Source organism: Lissotriton vulgaris, chromosome 9, assembly GCF_964263255.1.
Source record: "Lissotriton vulgaris chromosome 9, aLisVul1.2, whole genome shotgun sequence".
NCBI lineage: Eukaryota > Metazoa > Chordata > Amphibia > Caudata > Salamandridae > Lissotriton > Lissotriton vulgaris.
In genome coordinates, this window is record NC_141697.1 from 741,805,586 (window position 1) to 741,821,436 (window position 15,851).

The window sequence follows — 15,851 nt, forward strand, 5'->3', positions numbered from 1 at the left end:
TACCTTGGCTGACATTTTGTTGAAATACGCACGGATTTAGGCCATGTCAACCGCGAGGGTCTCAATTTGGGAAGCAACCCTATTCAGAGTAGCCATAATGTCCTGCAGAGTGACCTCCTGCGTGGCTCCCCCCAACTTCCCAGCCGACGAAGGGCCCTCCTTATCTTGTGCATCACCTTGGGAATTGGTGAAGGCATATTTGTCCAGTTTAATCTGACTCGCCCCTTTTGTGTTCCTTCCTGACATGGTAGCAGCTGATGGGTGACCTCACGTAGAGTAGGGTATAGACACTAAGCGTCCACCAGGCAGATCACTGTAGTTCCGAAGCCAGGAAGCCTTGCTTATGTGGGGCGTCGGGCCGCCAAATGACCCACGACAGATGCTTTTGAAGGGTTGAGGATTCGCAATGCAGTCACCCCAGCCGATGCCTCCTAATCTTATCAATGTACGAAAGGAGGCCGCAGACTACATGAACAGTCCCAGCAGGGTAGAGTAGCCGTCCAGCCCTCCGCGCGCCACCAGCACACAACGAGGAAGCGCAGGGGGACACCCCCTTGGATTATCGCCAGTGCGCTGCAGCGCCTCCAGGTCAGGCCCCCAGGCTGTCACCTCATCACACTCCCCTGGGTAAGCATGGGCGGAAAATCCGTTTCGCTCGCGGATTTTGCGGATTTTCGGGAAATTCGCAATCCGCGAGATTCTCGAATCTCCCGCAAAATCCGCAAATCCGCGAGCAGCGGATTTTGCTCGCACTGCTCGCACTGTTCGCGTGAGTTCGCGGCTTCCCAGTACAACTTCGCGCCCCGCGAATAAGTGCTAAATTGCAGAAATACGATCTTAGCAAAACTGAAACTACTTACCAGGTTCAAAAGTTCAGGCTCATCATTAGTAGCCATTTCCTGTAGTGCTTCCTGAGGGGCCCCTCCAGAGTTCAGTTGCCAGTTGCAACTATTATGTGACCCTGCTCTGAACCTCAGAATAGTTACACATATGCCACAAAGGTCCTGAATTACAGCTAAGGGAGACAAGCAGGAGCCAGGCTGGAAGTTAAAATCCATTAATCAGCCCCTAATTCATTATTGTCAGTTGGGGCAGGGCAGGTGTTGTAACTAATTTTGCAACAATGAACGCACTTAGCAAGTGCAAAAGATCACTAATCAGGGCGCACTAAGGAAGCAGGTGCCAGCTAAAAAAATATTCTGTGACACATTAATCAGCCCCAAATTAATTCAGGTCACTTGAGGCAGGGAAGGTGTGCTTTGCTTTGCCGAAAATAATGTACACTGGACAACCAGAGGGTGTGGTGATGAAACAGAGGGTGGCATGGGTGGGCCAGAGGGTGGCATGAGTAGTCAGAGAGTGGCAGTGGTGACAGAGAGTGGCAGTGATGAAGAAGAGTGCCCCAAACAGGCTGGACACGTAGAAACAACAAGTTCGCAAAACTTGCGACCCGACAGGTAAGTTCGCAAATTGCGAAATTGTAAAAACCCTCGCGAACTGGCAGAAACACGGGCGAACACAAAAAAAAAAATCCGCAAATTCGCGGGAATTCGCGGATTTTGCGGATTGCGAGTTCGCAAATCCGCAAAATTCGCGAACGCGAGATTCGCAAAATTCGCCCATGCTTACCCCTGGGTCACTTACTTCCCCAATCACGCTGTCAGTGAGGGGAAGGGGTCCAGAACGCTGTCGCCGACCGCTCCCCCGACTGTCCCAAGCACCCTACAAAGTTTATGGATCTGACCCGCAGGTGGTCATCCACTGCTCCAGAGGCACTGCCGGTAAGTGAATGGGGGGGAACCATGTCGCCACAGCCCAGGCCCCTTCTTCAGGATGCCCAGAACGTTGCTTCAGCCAAACCACCATGTGCTATGCGCCCTCACTAGTTTCACTTCACATGTAATGGAGGCCAGGGGGATTCACAGTATCCGCCCCTGTCACAAGACAATCCAGGGTGCCCCACAGGTGCCGGTCAGGTCCCCTGGGTTGCCGCAGGTCTCACTCGATCGCCAGTTTCACCCACCTCGGGGGGTTCAAGTCACAGGGGGATTCACAGTGTCCGCCCCTGTCACGAGACAATCTGGGGTCCCCCACAGGCGCTGGTAAGGTCCCCTGCCACAGGTCACACTTGGTCACCGGTTTCATCCACCTCGGGGGGATCAAGTCGTGGAGTCGACTTGTGGACCACCAGCACTTCCGCCCGCCTTCAGCCTGACCTCCTGGCCTCCGACGCCGGACTCACTCCTCACTGTGGGTCCCGGCTTTCACACACCCCCAGGCCGCAAATCTACATCCTCCGCCGCAGCCTACCAAACGATGGAATCACACCCAAACCGGCCACTGATGCTGCCGCTCGACTTCCACCAGCTACCTGGGTGCCCAAGGTGTGGAAAATCGCATGATTAGTATCAGGATAGATTGGGCTAAAGTTAGAGAGCTCAGAGCCTCTCTAGGCTGCGGCCATGTTTGTCGGCTGCCAGCCACGCCCCACGGAAAATGGGATTTTAACACAAGCTCAATATGGTTGTAAAAAAGGTTTAGGTACGACAGAGCAATGTATTAATTCAGAGCTTTTAACGGGTAAATATACACCGGCTAAACAAGGGAGTCTCTTTTTATGCTTTGCTGATCTTAGTAGTGCTTTTGATTTAGTGGATCATGCTATTCTCTGGCCAGTTTTACTTAATCTTGGCGCCCGGAGTCCATTATTTATTTCCTTGCAAGGTTATATGAGAAATTATCGACTAGAGTCCAGTATGGCCAACGGGGTGAATGTACAGAAAATTTTAAGGTTAAACGTGGCATCCGCCAAGGCTGCGCCTTAGCACCATTGCTTTTTACTTTATTTAAAAACAAAGTTGCAGCAGTTCTTAATTTGGTGCAGGCGGATGCACCACAAGCTGCAGGCCAGGCCATACCGGTTCTGCTTTATGCAGACAATGCTGTGCTTTTATCTAGAACTCCAGTCGGCCTACAGCGATTAATAGATAGGTTCGCAGATTTTATTATTGGAAGGAAGTTGTTAAGTAACAAGGCCAAAACATATACTATGGTTTGTAGTATAAAACCCAGGAAATCAAAACCTTTTTTTTTAGATAGTGCGAGAGTGGAAACTGTTGACAATTTCTGTTATCTCGGGTTCACTTTTTCTGGTAATGGTAATCTGAATTGGCTAATGTCCGTGCAAACATGACAAGAAGTGTGCATGGGGTCTTTCGGTTTGCTTCCAAACTGAGGGAACAACGCATCAAGGACATGACAGACATCTATAAAGCTAGATGTGCCTCTATTGCATTATATGTCGCAGGGGTGTGGGGCCACAATACCACCCAGGAACTGCAATTAGCGGAAAATTCCTATTTAAAACAGCTTTTATGCCTGCCTGCATCCGCATCCTCTGAGTTAATACATAATGAAGTTGGGCTAAGCTAACTGTCAGGTCTGATCGCTCTTAGACCTCTAATGCTATGGAGATCAATTTGGTCTAAAGAAGAGACAAAATTCACTCAATCTATTGTCAAGGATTGCTTGCAATTTTATAATTGTTTTAAGATCCCTTGGCTAAAATAAATAGCAGATGTTAATAGAGATGTATTTATGTCCATGATCCAGGAAAGTCCAACTGATGTGATAGGCCTGTCTAAACAGGAGATAAAGAACACATTTGTGGCCCATAAAAAAGGATTGTAGGATGAGAACTGTGGGGAAACAAACCACATACCTGCTTTATCAAGTGATTATAGATACCTATGGCTTTCAAAGCTATCTGTCACTAGTTACAAGACCCTCACATCGCTATGTACTAACAAGGATGAGATTGGGTATTGTTCACCATTTAGTTGCATTCCCTAAAATGAAAATACGGCCTGTCACTTTATGCCCATGTGATGAGCATTCTAAACAGCGCACTATGCACTTTCTACTTTTGTGTGATCTATATCTGAACTATGGACTTCTTTATCTAAAAACCTTGCTCAAGAAATATAATGTAGAAAACTACCAATGCAGCTAGCAGCCTATTGTTTGCACTAAGAGATCCTAAGATCTGTTTTTCTGTTGCAACATTTTTTTTTAAATCAATTTATGCCAGAAATGTATTGTTTTTATCTAACAGTTTTTAACTGATTTAATGTATTCATTAATTAAGATGATATCTGTGTAATTGAATGTAACTGTTTGTATATGTATATTTGTTGCTTTTCTGGTTGCTACACAAAGCGAATAAAGCTTGCTAGATCCGAATCAGTACATAACGACTCCAAAGATATGTATGTGTTTTTAAACAGCCAAATGCATTTTTTTTAAAAAGCTCTGGCCCAGAGATATGCAAACACCCCAGCAACAAAAGAGATACATTTTGTGACATCATGATTATTTCAATTGCTGTGCAAGTTATGGTTTGCATGTCTTTTATATAAATTATAATTTGTGGAGATAACCATAGTTTTTGAATTATAATGGTTTTTTTTGTTTTAATTCATAACCATTATTGTACTTTAAATGTGTTTTTTCAGGTGAATTTCTGAGGTGAGAGACGTTGCCAAGGCCCTATGCCCTATCAGATGTGGATGGCTAATCCTGCTGCACCTGGCTTTCAGCCATGCTTAGGAGATGTTTGTCACAGGGCCAAAACACATTGACCTGGACTCAGCCCACCACATGTGGCTAACTGAAGCTGTGTATGGCTAAAGGCTCTTCACATGGACTTCTGGCCACAGGTCTGCCAACATCTGCTGAGACAGCCTTCGGTCATGCACAGTGGAGTTTGCCCAAAGGGCCTATCTTTGGTCATACCCTGGGTTCGTTCCTCGTTGAGCATTGCCTTCAACAGCAGTTGTTGGCCACTAGGATAGAAACAATGTCTAGCCTTCCATAAGCCCTGCCCCTAACCTGCTTTTGGTGGACAACCTCCACTGCACAATGGATGGTGTTTGCAGGACCTGCATTAAACTCGCCATAGGTGGCCAATACACGCTGGTCCAATCACAGGCTGTGGCCACCAGAGGGTGGGGCGCAGGGTTATCTGGACTCTGCACTCAATCCTCCATAGACAGCTGTGCACAGAATATTAATGAATCCGTTTTTGTTGGGTGACCCACAAGAACGTTTATATTTTGATTTTTGTTTTGTTATGTTGGGGGGCATTTTTTTATTATTGTTTTTTTTAACTTACTTTTTTAGAATAAAAAAAAAGTTGTGGAAAATGTGTCTTTACTGGTAGATGTTTTTGTAAAGTTCTTCAGTCTTCCACATCCTAATGCTTGAGTTTTATTCTCCACTCCGTATCTGTTTATGCACTCTATACAACATAGTGTGAAGTTCTTGAGGTGCAAATTATATTTTTCCTTTTCTTTCTGCAGCACTTCAGTAGAAATACAAAATGCTGCCCTCCTCTGTCTCAGCACACTACCTCATCCACTAGCACCTCAAGTACTCACTCATTTTCAAGTTTGGACTTGAGGATTCTTCCCATAAAGTGCCAAACAAGTAGTGTCCTCTCATCCTCCTACTTAATTTTTGGTTACATAACTTGCATGTTACCTGGCATGCATTCAGTTTCTACTGCCGGAAAGAACACCACAAGTCAGAGACCTTTGTTACTTTTTCAATCTCTTTAATCTCCTCAAGACACAGAGGGGCATATGTAAAAGCCCCTATCGCCATCACAACGTCATGTTCTGATGACGATAGGGGCCTCATTTTAGTTATGAGGCAGTGTAAAGCCACTTAACGTGGCTTAACACTGCCTTGTAAATAAGGCCCCTTTTCACACTACATACAGCCTGAAAGGGACGGTAATGGATGTTGCGTTTGGCGTTCCACCACAACACCCATTGATTCTGACACTGCCTCCTCCTATTACAAGGGAGGCATACATAGGAGTCAGTGCCAGAAATAAGACCAGGGCAAACCTGGTCTTACCATTGCGCAATGAGGAGAAATGTTTCATTTCTCCTCTTTTTTGCTGTTTTCATGTGTGCTGCAAAGTGCCTCACATATGAAAACAGCAAAAGGCCAATGATTATTTATGTACAGGAATGTCCCCCTTCTTGTACATTCTACTGTTTCTCTTTCACGCTTCGCAGTGCAACAATGTGTTTGCATGCTCTGCATTGCGGAAAACCTTTTTAACCGCATCGCTGCGGCGGTTATTTTTCCGCTGTGCGGCTTTTTTCGAAAAGCCGCGTTAGATGACGAGCTCAGCTCGTCATCCGCACACGACCACCGTGGCTGATGACGAGCTGAGCTCGTCATCAGCAGCGAAGGGGTTAAAGCTGCCACTGATTATCTAGTAACTTGCACAAAATTAAATGGTGAACCCTTCCTTCTGCCTTTCCACCTATCACTCAGCCTACTCAGTCAGTCAGTCATATTAGCTTTATTTCGATAAAAACATATCTTAAAAGCTATAATACATAATTTAAAAAACAGAATTATTATTAAAAAAGACAAAGCAATATCACAAGTATTACTAACACCCTATATGACTGAACAGAGAATTCATCTGGACCTTAATAATAAGATAGTTAAGAAAGCATTAAAAGATAATATGTACAACATAAAATCAGAAAAAGTACTCAGCTTACTCATGGTGCACATATTTCAGATATTCACCACTCAGCGCTGGAAAACAGCAGAAAGTTTAGCTTGTAACTCCTTTCAATGACGTGTGCAAACTGTGTAACCTTCCAACCTGGTTCCCATCCTTTCTGCTAGGTAAGTGGGACCGACCTGTGCTGCTGCGGCTCCACGTGGAGAAGTACAACATTGCGTTTCCTACTTTGAAGTTCATCTTGACAATAGTAAAATGCATTCCACTTCTTAGACTGGACTCGCATGGACCATTAAGACTATGTTAAGTGCATCTAGACCCATCCGCGTGGTTTTTACATGACGCGTCTCCATCCTTCGCCGGTGACTCAGCTGCACTTCATCAAAAAATCCTCGGTGATACTTTTATGTTAAGGATTTTCGCTGAGTGATGACCTTTCAAATAGAGCATGGCGCAAACCTGCATGACTGAAAGTGATGGAATATATCATCTTCCCTTGTTATTGATTCGAAGACACATTTATTTCGTATCTTTTGAAATGTCTCTGGTTGCTCATAATTTTGAACAAATATCACTCACTTATAGTCTGCAGATAATGGATACATATTGGGACAGCATATCTAAAACGACATGTTCTGTCTTAGACTGGCTGGCCCCAGTAGGCTCAGAGAGCACAAAAAAGTAACACTTTAATTGTTTCCTGCATCTTAACATACATATTAAATTGTACTTAGATCGGTTTAACAAGCAGAGGCATGCATTTGAGTAGGAACAGAAACATAATGAAAAACAACATAAGGTTCATTCAATAAAATGGCATTTTAGTAATGTATTTTTACTATCACCGTGATGTATGAAATTACATATCCTATACCGTTCCTTGTAAGCTATTTAAACTCACTCAGGGGTATATTTTCAAGCCCCTATCGCCACCACAACGTCACTTTCAATGACATTGTGGTGGCGCTAGGGGTTTCACCATATTTACATGGCAGCGTTAAGCCACTTAACGTGGCTTAAGGTTGCCTTGTAAATAAGGCACCCTTTCATGCTGTACTTTGCGTGAAATAGGCGGGCAATGGGTGTTGGTGTGGCCATTCTTCTACAACCGCCATTGATTTTCCTTCTTATTTACAAGGGTGGCATTAATAGGTGGCAGCGGCAAAATTAAGACCAGGGAAAACCTGGTCTTAACCCGTTAAGTGCTGTGCACGTTCAGCGGACGTCGCGTGCACTACCTCGGGAGTGCTGCACACGTCAGCTGAACGTCGCGGCCCCGCCCGCTTAATAGAACGTTCCGCCCTGGGGCGGAACGTTCAGCACAGCGGAGGGGTTACATAGGCGAAAAGAGGGGAAATGCTTTGTTTCACCTTTTTTTGCTGTTTTTATGTGTGCTGCGTTGTGCAGCACACATGGAAACAACTAAATGCCTTTAATTGTTTACGTGCAGGAATGTGTCACGCGCTTCATTTATAAAAAGAATTCACAGGGGAAAATTTAAAATAAAACATTTTTTTTTGTGCCTGAGGCCCCTGTGGGAACCCCTGATCAGGCCTAGGGGGTCAGGGTGTTTCTACCCTGCCCCCTTTTCTTTTTTTAACCTTTTTGCTTGTGACTTCCTATTTATTTATTTTTTAAGAAGGCCAAATAAAATGCTCAGCTCCTGGGGATGGGGTCCCCGTGGCCAAAAGAGGCCCAGGGAACCAGGGAAGGGGGGCCATGCAGCCCCCACCCATAAAAGAAGAATTACAAAAAAGAAAAACAAAACCGGCAACTCGCCTGAGGCCCCTCCCCCTTCCTGCAGCACTCTGCAAACGGTCCCCTGGTGCAATTTAAGTTGGGGGGTTCAGTCCCCTTGAATGCTAAGGGTCCCTGGGGCCAATTATCCAACCAGGAACCTTCAGTAAGTGCCACAGAGCTGCATAATAGAGAAGTGGTATGTGGCCACGCCCCTTTTTACACCTCTCTGTAAAGCAGCGCTGTGGTGCTTACTGGAGGTACCTGGTGGGATAGTTGGCCCTCAGGGACCCTTAAAATTCAAGGGGACTTAATACCCCAACTTACAATGTGCCAGGGGATGCGTGGTAGGGAGTTGGGCCTGACATAACAAGTGTGCAAACACGCTGTTAGAAATGGGATCTCTGGTTGGCTAAGGCTTGTGCCAAAGCCAGGCAGAGACCACCACTCTTGTCAGGGCAAGGGAGTTACACGCCAAAGTTAACCCCTGCTCACCCCCTTGGTAGCTTGGCACGAGCAGTCCGGCTTATCCCGAAGGCCATGTCAGCATTTGCGCACGCACACAGCACAACATCCCAGGCACACTACAAAAGGAACTCCACACAAGGTTATATCAAAAACAGCCTTTGTATTCTCATAGCACATTAGAATAGTACACACATAATATACATGGTGCCACCTGGCACTCGGTCACATCTACAAAGGATTATATACACTTGACAGGGCCCACTGGACCACTGTCAGAACCATCACAAAGCGAACTTAGTCAAAGTAATACATCTCATACCCGTACAACCAGTAACCACTGGTAATCACTGTACTTAGCGTGAGCCTGTAACATAATAATAATAATAATAATAATAAAGAGGTTTATAAAGCGCCTGTTGACGCCATCTCGGCGTGTCCCCGCGCTGTGGAGATAGGAAACGTTCAGAAAGCATAGGAAGGCTCCTCCGCTCAGCTGTGTTTTTAAAGATTGTACAGGTGGGTTTTTAGGAGTTTTCTGAACTTGACTTCAGATCCTTCCAATCTGAGGCTAATCGGGAGTCTGTTCCAGTTGCTGGCTGCTACCAGTCTGAAAGAGCGGCCACCCAATTTTGCCCTTTTTACGAGGGGGATCTTCAGTAAACCCGCTCCTACTGAGCGTAGTGTTCTAGTTGGCTTGTAAATGTGTACCAGGTCTTGAAGATAGGATGGTGCTTTATGCCATATAATCCTGTGGCATATTAAGAGCGCTTTATACATCACTCTCTTTCTGACCGGTAGCCAGTGTAGCGCCGCAAGAGCTGGTTTTTAGGAAGTCTCAGCACCAGGCGGGCGGCTGTATTTTGAAGGACTTGCAATCGCCCTAAGCTTTTTTCGGTAGTGCCTAAAAGCAGAACATTTCCGTAGTCCATACAGGAAGTAACCAGAGCTTGTGTCATGGTATGTCGAGCCTACAGCGGGAGTAAGTCTAAGGTGTGATTGAGAGTTTTTAGTATCCCAAAACACTTTCCCACTAGACGGTTGACGTGGCCCTCATAGGATAGTTTGGGATCAACCCATATTCCCAGGTTCTTTGCCTCCTTACAGGGAGTGGGCGTGGGGCCTAGACATGTTGGCCACCAGTCCACTGTCCAGCTAGAATTGCTCCCTCCAATCACCATAACCTCCGTCTTGGAGCCGTTAAGCTTTAGACAGTGAGAGTTCATCCATCCTGCCAAGGCCTGCATACAGGCCTTGAAGTTAGATGCCGCTGTAGCGGGAGCTTGGGACAGGGAGATCAGCAGTTGGGTGTCATCGGCGTAGGAGACTAACTCCACTCCATACGCTTGCACCACTTCTGCCAAGGGGGCCATATACAGATTAAACAAACTTGGGCTCAAGGCTGAGCCCTGAGGCACCCCTTGTTCTAGCGCTATGGTCGATGATTTAAAGGAGCCCCTTTGGACCTGGAAGCTTTGGTCAGTGAGGAATGCTTTCAGCCAACTTAGCACGGACTCAGTGACACCTGCTTTGTTTAGACACTGTAGCAAGATGGCATGAGCTACAGTGTCAAACGCCGCACTGAGGTCGAGCATTACCAGTGCCATGGTGTGTCCGGAATCCGCCCCTTGCCGCAGGGTCTCTGTCGCTCTCAAAAGGGCCGTCTCCGTAGAGAAACCCGGTCGGAAACCTGATTGAGAGGAATGTAGGAGGTTGTTCTTCTCTAAGTGTGCCATTAGTTGTATGTTGGCCACTTTCTCTGCCACTTTGGCCAGGTATGGTAGTAAGGAGATAGGTCTTAAGTTTTCGAGAACTTCATGGCTAACATTGGGTTTCTTTTTAAGAACTACCGCTTTCTTCCAGTCATCCGGGAGTGTTCCGGAGGCAAATGAGACCTGAAGCACATGCCTAATATAAGGTTCCAGCACCGTGATGCTCTCCCCCAACACCCGAGGTGGTGCTGGGTCCCGAGGGGAGCCAGATTTAATACCCTGACAGATGTTGATTAGTGTCTCTGGAGGGGGTACCGAAAAGACCTTTAGACAGTTCTCCACCTTACTTGCCTCCGCCTTTTCCTCAAAGTCCCGTCCACATATCATGTTGCCCGAGAAGGTCGCATAGATATCTTTGACCTTTCCTGCAAAATAGTTGGCTATTCTATTACATTCATCGACTGAGTCATCTTCTGGTGTATTTGTATATACTACCACTGAGATCTCTTTAAAAATTTTAAACAATTCTCTCGAGGAGTTTTCTGCCTCCCCAATACGGTTTTTATAGTGCATGGCCTTTGTTCCTCGCAGTTTAATTTTGTATTTTCTCTGTGCTTCCTTGTAAGTAGTCTTAGTTTGAGGGCAGAAGTCTATCCTCTATTTCCGCTCTAGTTTTTTACACTCTGATTTGGCAGTCTGCAGCTCGGGAGTAAACCAAGGGGCAGACTTTTTATCTCGGCTACCTATCTTCGATAGGCACATCGGGGCCGACGCATCTAGAGCATTTAAAATACGCCTCTCAAGTTTGCTATTAGCGCTTTCACAGTCAGCGCCTCCCGGTGGACCGCCTTGCTCTAATGATTGAAGGTGTCTTGTGAGAAGTGCTGCCATTTACGTTGTGGATAACTGTTTTTATTCCCTCTGTGGGTATCTGTATGTGGACTGTGGATTCTAAATGGGATGAAAAAATTATCCGACCAGGGTACAGGTATGGGCGTATTCACCCTCACTCCATTCAAGCTGCAGAAAACAGGATCCAATAAGTGGCCGTGTATATGGGTAGGTAAATTGTTTTTAATTCTAGTTGAAGGGCCTGCAATTCTTGCTTTATGTCTATCGCTTCCTTGGATAGTTCATCCTCAAGATGGATATTAAAATCACCTAATATCAGGAGTCTGCTCTTCCTAATGGCTAAGTGCGCTATAGCCTCCACTAAATTGGATTTGAAGTCCTTAAGCTTTCCTGGGGGTCTGTAGACAAGGATTCCCGACACGGCGTGTTGGGGTCCAAGCTTAAGAGTAAAAAGGCCGGCCTCGCAGCTGTCTATTTGCAAGGGCGCTAGAGTGCATTCAAGCAGGGCCTTTATAGCAATGGCAATTCCTCCGCCCCTCCCCCCGCTCCTGTCTAATCTGATGAGTGAGTTGTCTGGCGGGATTGCTTCAATTATATCAGGTCTGAGTGTTCTACTAGCCATGTCACCGTTAGGAAAAGAACATCCATCTTCTCATCCAGAAGGAGTTCCCATATCTGATTACTGTGCTTGCTTAATGATCTACAGTTTAACAAGCCTCCGATGACCCTCCCTTTATCCGTCTCACTAGCCGGTTCTCTTTGGTTTATAAAGTGGCACATTGAGCAATTTCGAAGTGTTAGTACCTCCATAGTATGCCAGCACGGACCCGCGCTAGAAGGACGTAGAACAAGCAGTTCTTGTCTCCCATATTGTATGTGGATAGGCTTGGATTGCACAGGGGTTCTGGCCCCGGGCCCCGTGCGGCCACGGACGGGCGCAGACGGGCTTAACTTAGGCGCAACATAAACTACATTATGCACAGTATCACATTTAGGCGCGAATTACATTCTGCGCCAACCTCACCAGCATAAACACATTATGCAATCAACTCACAAGTCTAAACGCATTAGACCCTAACCTCCTGAGCATAACTCACATTAGGGGCATAAATGTCACTACCATAAACCATACTATGCAAAACAACCTCATAAGCATAAAAAACACATTTAGAGGTATAAAACAGGGTGCATAAATCCTACTACATGAATCACATTTCCTAGCACCACATGAATTACATTCAGCACATAGTCTCCTAAGAAAGACCATAGTAGAGGCATGAGTTACATTATGGCCCTATTTACCTCCCAGTCCCCCTGGCCAACTGGCCATCTCAAAGGGGCTCAAATGCCCTATGTCCCAAGAGTCAGGGCACGCTGCCAAGGCAGCAGAAGTCAAGGGTGCGCAACAGCGCAGACCTAAACGTTGCAGCTGCCTACTACTTGCTGGGCAGCTCAGAATATCCAATGAGGGCCTAAACGGAGCAGCTGCCCACTACTTGCTGGGCAGCTGTGAAGTAATTAGAGGCCTGGGCACCATTTTCACCGGCTGTCCTCCTCCTCAAAGACTGCACCAACATGTTGCAGCTACCTGCGCTCTCGCAGGGCAGCTGGGAATACTCAATTAGACCCTGGCACAACTGTGCCCACAGGGCCTTTTTTGGGGCTCTCCAAAAAACCATGCCCACAAACGTGGCAGCTGCCCTCTCGCCAGTGAGGCAGCTGGGAATCACAATAAGGGCCCGGCACTATGGTGCTCTCAGTCCCCAACGGGACCTTTAAAATAACTTGTCCCACGTTGGAGCCACACAGGTTCTGTAAACCAAATATGCCCACAATGGAGTGGCCCTCTGCCATGTGGGGCCGCTCCGGGGGTAGGCACCCGCACTGGTGCCTCGGTCCCCTCTTCCCCCCAGCCCCATGCACCGGATCGGACAAAGGCAGAACTCTCCTCCCTGCGGGCAGCACTTCTATCGTGGGGCGGGGCTGGGGCGGACACAGCGCTTCTGCCTCCTTTCCCGGTTGCGCTGTGGCTGCCCGCGGGACTCCCTTTCCACTACGGGGGAATATCTCTGGGTCGCGGCCTGCTCTGGCCACCTCTCTTCACCGGGGCCCCCTCCTGGGACCCGGGACTTTACTGCAGAGCCCACGAGGCATTAGACGCCTTTTTCTTCTTCTTGGTGGCACCGTTAAAAAGCGGGCTCCATCAGCTCACGGGAGCCTTGGACACTTTCGGCCGCACTAACAGGCCCGCCATATCCCAGGCAAGGTTGTCTGACTTCCAGGTCGCGCCGAGAGCTGCCCAGAGAATGCTTCGATAACGGCTCGGGCTGCGGCTGTGAAACGCGGGGTAGGCTCCCGCTTCAATAATACCATGTAAGGTGGACAATGAGGGTTAGGTACCCTCCTAATTAGAGTTAATAAGCGTGGTGGGCACCCCTAAGCATGATCGATCAGGGGGGTGGGCACCCGCTCTCAGGGCATCACGGGGAATCCCTAATTTTGGGATTCCCTCTCTCTCTCCCCAAGCAGTGCAAAGCTGTGGATATCGCTTGCTCCTTCTTGGGAGAATAATTAAAATAAAGCGCCTTTAAGAAAGAAAAGTAAAACGCTCACAGGGCGCAAAAAGATGCAGCAAGGTCCTGGAGATCCTTTTAGGAAAAGTACATGAGAGGTTTCAGGGGCAGAGCTGGGCCCATTTGCCCTCTAGCAGGGAGGCAGCCCCCATGGCGGTCCCTCCTGGGCCCCAGCAGCAGCAAGCTCCCCTCCATCAGGATCATGAACAGAACAGGAACCTTCATGGGGTCATAGCCCCTTCTTTTATCCACCCTTATCCTTTGTGTCACAGCACAGGGCTGGGAAAACCAGATGCAACTGGTTTTGGAGTACTCTGTGTACCAGGCTCTTCTTTCCTCATTGTTAGGTGGGGGCTCAGTGATCAGACGCACCACAGGGGGCGGAGCCAGCATTGTGGAGGGAGGGCACAGCCCTATTGAGGTCCCAGGTGCACTCCTCCCGTCCATCTAGATGCAGATCTCTCTGTTCACCACTGGGCTGACTCCCCCTGGCTCCTGAACCCACCTCCAACTCTCAGCTACTGTCAATCACAAGCCAGACATGCAATTCACATCAGGTATGCAGACAGGCAGTACACAGAAATGCCAACTTCTCAAAGTGGCATTTCTCCACCAGTCACCATAAATCTGCGCACACCATTGTGCAGCATTTATCCTCACGCGTTTATACATACTAAACTCGCCCCTGCACTCCTCTCATACCAGAAATTACCATGGACACACATATTCCCAAGGCATTCCTATGGGAGCGGAGGCCAATCTCACCCACGCACTCAGAGCGCGCATGCACTTTACACTGGGCCACAGTGCTAAAGTTCCCAGAGTCCTAAAATCACTACCACCATGCCAGAGCTTAAAGCAAAAGGTTCAGGGATGAACCAGCTAAAAAGGGCCAAGTCCAATATGCGCCCCCCCTGGGGTTTGAAAATTGGGGGATTAGGTCCCATGGAATCCTGAGGGTCCCTGGGGGCCAACTAGCCCACCAGTTACCTCCAGTAATTGCCAGAGAACTGTGTTACAGAGAGGTGGTCCGAGGCCATACCACTTTTTACACCACTCTGCAAACACTGCTTCTGGTGCACTGCTGGTGGGGCGATGAGGTCCTCTTGTATCCTGAGGACCTCAGAACACAAGTGGACTTCAACTCCGAGCAGCTTTGCGCCAGACTCGGCATTTGCAGCGTGGTGTAAAAAGGGGCGTGGCCTTGGAACTCCTCTCCGCAACGCAGCTCTGTGGCGCTTACTGGAGGTACCTGGTGGGCTTGTTGGGCCCCAGGGACCCTCAGGATTCTAGGGGACTTAATCTCCCAACTTACAACATGCCAGGGGGTGCATTTGAACAGTGGTGTAGGGAGAGGCCGGGCCTGATATAACAAGTTAGCAATCATGCTGTGTGGGACTTACTGGAGATAATAAAATGGGTAGTTTGCCCCCAAGGTTGACGTTGAGGGCTAACTACCCCTCCTGTTACCTCCAGTAAGCCCCACATAGTGGCATTGCTAAAAGGTGTTTGGAGGCCACGCTCACCTTTCTCCACCACTCTGAAATTGCGACTGCAATGTTATAGTTAGAAATTAGCATTTAAAAAGCCTTTGAAATTCACTGAAAAAAACATAGGTTTCAGGGACATTATAGTTAGAAATTAGCATTTAATAAACCTTAGGAATTCACTGAAAAAAAACATAGGTTTCAGGGACGTTATAGTTAGTTGGACATTTCACTTGTACAAAACCAGAGAAATTCCGCTGTTACAGTTACTTCAGCTAACTATAACTCGTGCCCTTGCAACGCACTGCTGTTGACGTCACCTATTACATCATTGATGACATGGTCAGTGACATCACTGATGACATCTCAAATGACATCACTGATAACATCACTGATGACATCATCCAGTGACTGTGTGTTTCTTTAAAGTTTAAAAATGTTATATATATATATGGCAAGGTGTATTGAAGAA